General features: G+C 51.8%; 1 protein-coding gene across 1 annotated transcript in view; it reads right to left on the bottom strand.

Moving 5' to 3' along the window:
* The window catches only part of POU2F3 (POU class 2 homeobox 3), a 41,160-nt gene that overhangs the window by 26,376 nt on the left and 7,293 nt on the right, over nucleotides 1-7,491 (bottom strand). The window lies entirely within an intron of this gene.

Below are 7,491 nucleotides of genomic sequence, written 5' to 3'. Positions count from 1 at the left end.
GCGCTGTTTAACAGCAGAACAAGCTGTTGCCCCCATCAACTCTGAGATCTCCTCTATCTCCTCACCATCTGCACCTCAACCACGCTCCAGCTCCGTGCCCTCTCCCCCAGCCTGGCTGCATTTCTGCTCTGCTCCAGCCTGCCCTCGCTTCCTGCCTTCCCCCCGACCTGCTCCTCAAAGCTTTCTCTCTTCCCAATCTCAGGTCTTTATCTCCTTCCATGCAATTCCCTGCTCCTGCTCCAACCTCCAGCTTGCCACGTGCTCCCCCCTCTCTGTAGCCATCTGCTCCCTGACCACCTCTCTCCAGCTGCTCCCGCCCCGGGAATCGGGTTCATTCATTGCCTTCCAGCCAACAACTGCACATCCACCGATGGGAATGCTGATAGTGCTAATGGATGATCACAATCAGCATCCACACACCTGAGCAGGACTCCAGGAGGATCTTCAAGGCCTGCAGTTTCTACCTTTGAAACCCACGGTGAAGGAGGAGGGGGGTATGTTGATGCAATCTGAAGGCAGTAGCTAAAGGGAAGAAAAGCGAGGAGGGAAGGAGGAAATAAAGTTCCCAGTTGCTAAAATAGAACAGGAAGGAAAAGCTAATCTCCTGGTTTCTTGGATGCAGGAGTTTCAGTCACGGTTCAAGTGCAGCATGTTGATGAGGCAACATTCAAAGGCCTTGAGGGAGATCCCGAGGTCCTGGTGAAGGTGTCTGAGTCACCACCATCCACCCCAAAACTTGGAACCCGGGATGTGCAGCTGGAACAGCTTCCCTGCACATCACTACCACCAGGCCCAAGTTCTCCTGCACGGTCTTTCCTCCTCTTTCCAAGCTTCCCACCTCTTACTTTTCCCAGACTTTGACCTTTGTCCCTTCCTCTCCTGCAAGGTCAGACACAGCGTCCTCCAAGTTCTACCCACCGTGGGTCAACAGGGGGGATCGGGGGCACCTCAGCCAGGAATTCTGTGACTGCAAATATTCCTGGAGACTGACACTAACTCAGGGGTGACTTGGGTGTCTCAGTCTGAGAGAACTGCCCCGGGCTGCCTCGGGAGACAGTGAGGAGCAATAGGCACCTCCAGAGGCCATTCCTCCCACCTATCTCAGACACCCATCTCCAGCTGAGATGAATGGCCCTCTGGAGATGACTATTCCTCTTAATTGACTCCCAAGGGACCCAGGGGCAACTAGTTCGGGCTTAGATGTCCAAGAGTGAGATATTTAAAACTTGGGCGAGGTGATTCCTGCTCCCAGTGGTTATGTAAATGGGAGCTGGATACACAAATCTCTTCAAGGCTTCAGCAGGACCAGCCAGTGTTTGTGCACAGATTTATTTGCAAACAAATCTGGTCTTTTTCTACTTCAGTTAATGTGAAGTTAAAGTGATTCCAGCTGCAAGGCAAGGTTTGGGTGTGATAGGGATAACAACTCTCCCCTTTCAGTTAAATCAGTAACTTTGCTGCAAATATTTTAAAAATAGACTCGGTTTCCTCCCAGTTTCTGTCAACATCAGGACTCACACTGCAGTAGTCATCTCTGCTGAAAGGAACGGGCTGTTCAAACACTCTGCACTTAAGATTTTATCTTTTCTAGCTCCAGGAGATAAAAAGAAAGAAAAGTGTAAGTGGCAGCAGATTCTCTCCTGCTGTAAACTGCCAGAACTCCACTAATTTTAATGGAGCTTCAGCCCAGCCAACAACTTGCCTCTTGCTACACCAGCCAGACACAATGGGATCCAAAAATCTCCAGCATCTGCAAGATGCAGTCCTGCCCTCCCTGAATTGCATCAACCCGGGGAAGCCCTGAGATTTAAACCGGGCAAGGCTGCCCTGAGCTCCTGCACTACAATTCCCAGGAGCTTCCCCGCAAACGAGGCTCTTTCTGGGTGTTCCGGACAGGGAAGGGGAGGGGGGAGAAAGGCAGCGATAAGCTCGGCTTAGCACGGTAAGAGTAGGACTGTGCAGCTCTCCTTGGTTCACCTGGCAGCTGTTTTGCATAGCACTGGCATCAGATCTGGTGCGAGTTTGCCTGGGGAGGTTTCTCTGGGGATGGGAAAAGCAGAACAGTTCCGGACAATTTCCCCCCCACCTCACCCGCTGCTTGTTCCCCCCCCTCCCGGGACGCGGCGCTGGAAAAGCGGAGACAGGAGCTCCGTCGGGAGCAGCGCGATTCCCACTGGAAGCTGCAGAGCCAGTCGGGCACTCGGGGATGAAAGCACCGTGATGGGGAGAGAAGGAAAATCAGGGTTGCAGCGCTCCTTCATCTCCTCCAAAGGCGAACACACGCATGCAGATGTCACCTCCGGGGGGTGACAACTTCTCACCCAGCGACACCGACAGCGCTGCCACCGCAGGGATCACCTCGATCCCCGTCCCACCCGGCCCCGCACTTAATTCACCCCACGGTTTGATCTTGGAAGGGCCGGGGGAATTAGGAGGCGATTTCAATCTTTAACAGGTGTTGGGGAATTCCCACAGGGAATCAGTTTTCTGCCGCAGCGCATTTGGGAGGGAAATTCGGAACAGCTGAACGGGCGATGGGGGAACAGTGCCAGGCAGACACCAGGCAGGGGGTTCGGCTGCCTGGGCTCAGATGTCTAACTTTTTAGGTGTCTAATTGTGAGCCAATTGCTCTAGGCTCCCTTTACAGCCACGGAGAGGGAGGAAGCAGGCGCTTCCAGAGGGCAATTCATCTCACCCCCGAGATAGAGAGCACGGAGATGAATCACCTTCTGGAGACACCTATTTCCATCAGTGACTGCACAAGGAGCCCGGGGTGAGCAGGTCAGGCTTCAGCCTCAGAGTATCGAGTATCTAAAATTAAGATTAATCTCACCTATGCTGAGGATCTTAGCACCCCAGCTGATAAAGCACAGTGCCACCGGAGATTGGCAGAGCAGGCAGGATGCTGAGAGCCTTTCAACGTGCATTTTCTAGAGGCTGAGAAATTAGCCTGTTCAAATCTCTCACCTCAAACAACACGCGAAGTTAAAAGATTTACCCGAGTGCTGGTAAAGAAAAGAGTGGCAACAATTACACAGCCATAAACAGCACTCGACCCACACGCTGTAAATGCTGCAAAATGCTCACCTGCGCCGAGGAGGATGTGGTTCTATTAAGCAAACAAGACATTCAGCATCAAATACACTCCTCAGGATTTCAATTGACTCTGGAGACTCAAGCAAACACCAAGTCACAGCCCTCACGCTGCTGTTCCCAGAGTCAACTTCTCCAGAACTCCAGTGGTGGGTGTTCACTCAAATCACCTTTTCTCCATGTGGTGGTTACCCCCGATTCCCTCCAGCTGTGCCCACCAGCACTGGGGAGCAGAGACTGCCCTGAGCTGTTCCCTGGATCCTTCTGGGATGCTTGCTGCTCCCAAGACACTTAAAAAGTGCTTTTTAAAGGGAGCAGGGCAAAGTGTGAGCGGGATGGCGAGTTTTTGAGGCTCTGAGGGCACAAACAGCCCAAACCATTGGAGCATCTCCATGGGAAAGCTAAGGCTGGGTAGCAAAAGTGAATCTGTGCTGACTCAGACAGCTCCAGACTCCAGGGGAAGCTTTCACTGAGCACTCAAGTGTTTCATTTGGGTGGAAACCCCTGGGTTATAAAAATGCCTTCCCTTTGTCAGCGGTGCCTCAGAGAAATCCCATCCCCGGGTCCCACTGCAGCTCAGAGTGTGATGTTCCCTTCGTGTGGGGCAGGGAGTGGGGGGAGAGCAGGACAGCAAGTGTGGGAGACTCGGGCAGCTTCCAGAAGGAAACCTGAGGGCAGCAGTTGTTCCCACGGAAAACATTTCACCTGCAGGTGCTGGGAGAGGGCAAGTCTCTTCTCTTAGACCAGAGGCAAGAGGCAGATCAGACCAGCTCTTCCTTTGCCCCTCTAATTCAAGTCAAACCAGCCTTTTGTTCCCCTTTCCCCTCCCCATCCTTTTTTATCCTCTTCCATAATGGGATGTTTAAGGAAAAAAAATATATATAAAAAAAAAAATAACCCAACCTCAAACCCTAATCACCTTCATTTGAATTTCAAATATCCCCCTCCTGGCCTCCCCCACGCCCCAACTGACTCGGAGCTGGGAATATGGAAATTTCTCCTGCTTGCCTTAAATGTGGCTGTGCTATGAAAATCATCAGCCTTATGCAAATCCTGAGCAGCCCCGGTTGCCACAGCAACCAGCTGTTTCCAGCCCAACTGCTGCTGCTTTCATTTATCCGGGACTTGTCCCGGGGCTGTGCATGGCTGGGGGGGGAGAAGAGACGAGAGAGAGAGAAATCCTGGAGGCTTTGAGGAAAGTTTCACGAGGGAGAGCTGGCCTTGGAGAGCAAAGGCGTAGCCAAGGACTGGGCTGGGAGAGGCCAAGTTTCCTCAAAAGACTTTGGCCTGGCAAGATGTTTCCAGCCTGGTAACAACAAAAGGAAGCGGCTCAGGTGGTGCAGCCCTTTGCTTGGATGCTGAGGGTACCACTGAGATGAGTTGGTGGGTGCTCCATCTGCCATCCCTTGCCTGTGCACCTTGCCTTTCACCCCAGCTGGAAGCTGACACAAAGACCAGAAACTTCATTCCCTATTCTAGGATGAGCCATCACCTTTAAAAGAGACCCTACCCCAACACCTGAGGTGGGAATACAACAAACAGCAGCTTTCCCAGAGCCCAGCAGAGATCAGGGCTCTGTTGTGCCCATCCCTGGCTTTCACCCTGTCAAAAAGGTGGGAAAAGAGATCGGGACCCTCCCTTTGGAGCTGAGGAATGAAGACACACTTAACTGAGCTGCCACTGTGGCAGAGGCAGACTGAGGCAAGGGCTCTGATCCTCCATCTGCCCTGACATGGGTTTAATGCAAACTGGGCACTGGGAGGGGATTTGGCTCTGGTGGAAGTTTTGGTGTCCAGTTTCAGAGCTGCCCTTGCTCTCTGCTCCACTGCCAGGGGCCCTCAGATGTCCTGTGCCAGCAGCAGAGGTGTCTGGTGCTGCCATCCTTCCACAGGCACAGGCTGGGCGAAGATGAGGATGCAGGGGATGAAGGACATTCACAGCAGGGTCTCCTCAAAAGGGACACTTAAGAGCAGATGCATCAGAGCCCCTTAGCACTTAATTTTCTTGAGGTTTAAAAGACAGGGTCTTTCTTACTCTGAGAGACAAGATACCTGCTTTACTGCTCTCTCCAGGGGAGACCCCATGGCTGCCTACAACTTCCTCATGAGGGGAAGCAGAGGGACAACACTGATCTCTGCTCAGTGTGAGCAGTGACAGGACCCAGGGAACGGCTGGAGCTGTGTCAGGGGAGGTTTAGGTTGGATATAGGAAAAGGTTCTTCCCTCAGAGGGTGGTTGGGCACTGAACAGACTCCCCAGGGCAGTGGGAACGGCCCCAAGGCTGCCAGAGCTCCAGAAGTTTCTGAACAAGGTTCTGAAGGTGGGATTGTTGGGGTGTCTGTGCAGGGCCAGGAGTTGGACTTGGATGATCCTTGAGGGTCCCTTTCAACTCAGGATATTCCAAATCGCTCAGAGGTTACCCGGGCTGTGAGGGTGACATAACCCTGCTCCCACTGCCACCAGAGCCCGGTGCCCCAGCTCCGTGTGCCCTCCCCCTCCCACCACACCCCTCTACCCACCTCCTGCCCCTCCAGCTCCCAGACCTGACTGGCACCACCAACCCCCTGTCCCGGGGAGCAATCCCAGCCCTGCCAGGACAGCGCTAAGGCTGCAGGGCTGTCCCACACACTGCACCCACACAGGCACAGCCCGGCTCTGCTCCCCGCGCTGGGGTGCCCAGCACACCCCTCCCAGGGCTCCTGGCAGGCCGGGCAGTTCCCCGGGATACAGGGTGGGGAGGGAAGATGCTCGGGAGCGCCCGCAGCTATTCAGTTACCGATGGTTGTGTTTGAAGAGCTTCCCTATCGCCCTTTTGTAAAAGCTTTGGCTTCCCCCCCATAGCCTCAACAGATGAAATCAAAGGGAAGTAGCTCTGCTTGGTGTAACCTGTTTTGATCGAGCAGATAAACGGGGGAACAAGTGTCTGACACAAACAAACAGACAGACAGGGGCAAGTCCCACCTCAGCGTTTTGTTGCATCAGATACCGAGGGCTCAGATAAACCACAAGAAGGGGGAGATCTCTCTCTGCCCCTGGGCTGCAAGACCAGGGGCGACACTCGGCAGTGCCAAGCCCCCACAGTTCCCATCAAAAAAATCAACCCAGAGCTTTGCTGGCATGGCTTTCATCAGTTTAAAGAGATGAAAAGAGCTCAGAGCCAAGCAGAAAACTCACTGCCTGTCATTACCCCCCATGGAGTCAGCGGGACTGGGTGCCTGGGAGCTCAAGCCACGCGTTAAACCGGGCTGGAATCACGCAGGAAAAGGGAAAGGGGACCCCCAGACTGGAGGGGTCAGGTTGGGAGTGACCCCCACAGCTCCTGGGCGATGGGGAAAACATCCAGCTCGCTCCCCCCGTGGGAGAAACTGGTGCCTGTTCCCTTCTTCCCCCTCACACACACCATAAAAAGGGCAGAGTGGAATTAAAGGAAGGATTAAGATTCACAGGGTTGGGCAGGGTAGGTGATATTCCTTATAAATTATTATATTTTTTTTCAATCGCAGCTTTTTTTTTTTTTTTTAAATGGCAAAATTCCACTACGCTGGGAGAGGCTGGAATCAAACCAACCTGGGTTTTGGGAGAATATCTTACTAAAAAGCTTTGAAGCATTTTCTATGAAATTGGGTGGATGGAAAAACAAAAAAAAAAAAAAGGAAAGAAAAAAAAAGAAGCCTGATCTTTCCAAACCTCCTACGGAAGACGAACAATTTTAACAATTTTCTCAAAAAAGAAAACCCCCCACAATTATTTCAAACACTTTCAAAGTAAAACAATGCCCGAAATTACCCCCTTTTTTCCCCCCTCTAAGCCTGGAATTGGCGGAGATATGAAAGGATGAGATTATGCTTCTGCTACTGACACTTCCCATCAGATCTTTAGGCATCGGGTTTAGATCAAGGGCTTGGTTTACAAAAGCATTTTGGCACCCAACTCCCTCCAGGATTTTTTTTTTTAATATATATAGATTTTTTTTCAATTCTTCTTGGAGCCAGTCTGCATCTTTTGGTGATGAAAGGCCTGTGGATATCTGCACCTCGAAGGGTTTCTAGTCTTTGTAAGGTATAATATTGTTAGTTTGGGAACAGACCTCTCCTTTGGGGGGTAACAAGATTCCCGGGGAGTCGTGTGGATTGGTGTAATTCTGTAGGAAATGGGTCTTCAATTAATGAGTCATCAGAAAACAGCTTTTCCCCACATGAAGCCGGTAACCAAAACACTAAACCATCAGGTGCCGCAGTAAATATTCCTCTAACGACGCGCACGGAGGGGAAAATAAAAACTTCCAGGGAAGTTCAGTACAAAGAGCTTGGTTGTTTATAAACAGAATGGTCTGAAACAAAGGGGGGGAAAAAAAAACACCACGAGGAAAAAACACCACGAGGAAAAAACACCACGAGGA

Source organism: Neopelma chrysocephalum, unplaced genomic scaffold (assembly GCF_003984885.1).
Source record: "Neopelma chrysocephalum unplaced genomic scaffold, ASM398488v2 Primary Assembly neopelma1_138, whole genome shotgun sequence".
NCBI lineage: Eukaryota > Metazoa > Chordata > Aves > Passeriformes > Pipridae > Neopelma > Neopelma chrysocephalum.
This window is presented reverse-complemented; position numbering and strand designations above follow the sequence as displayed.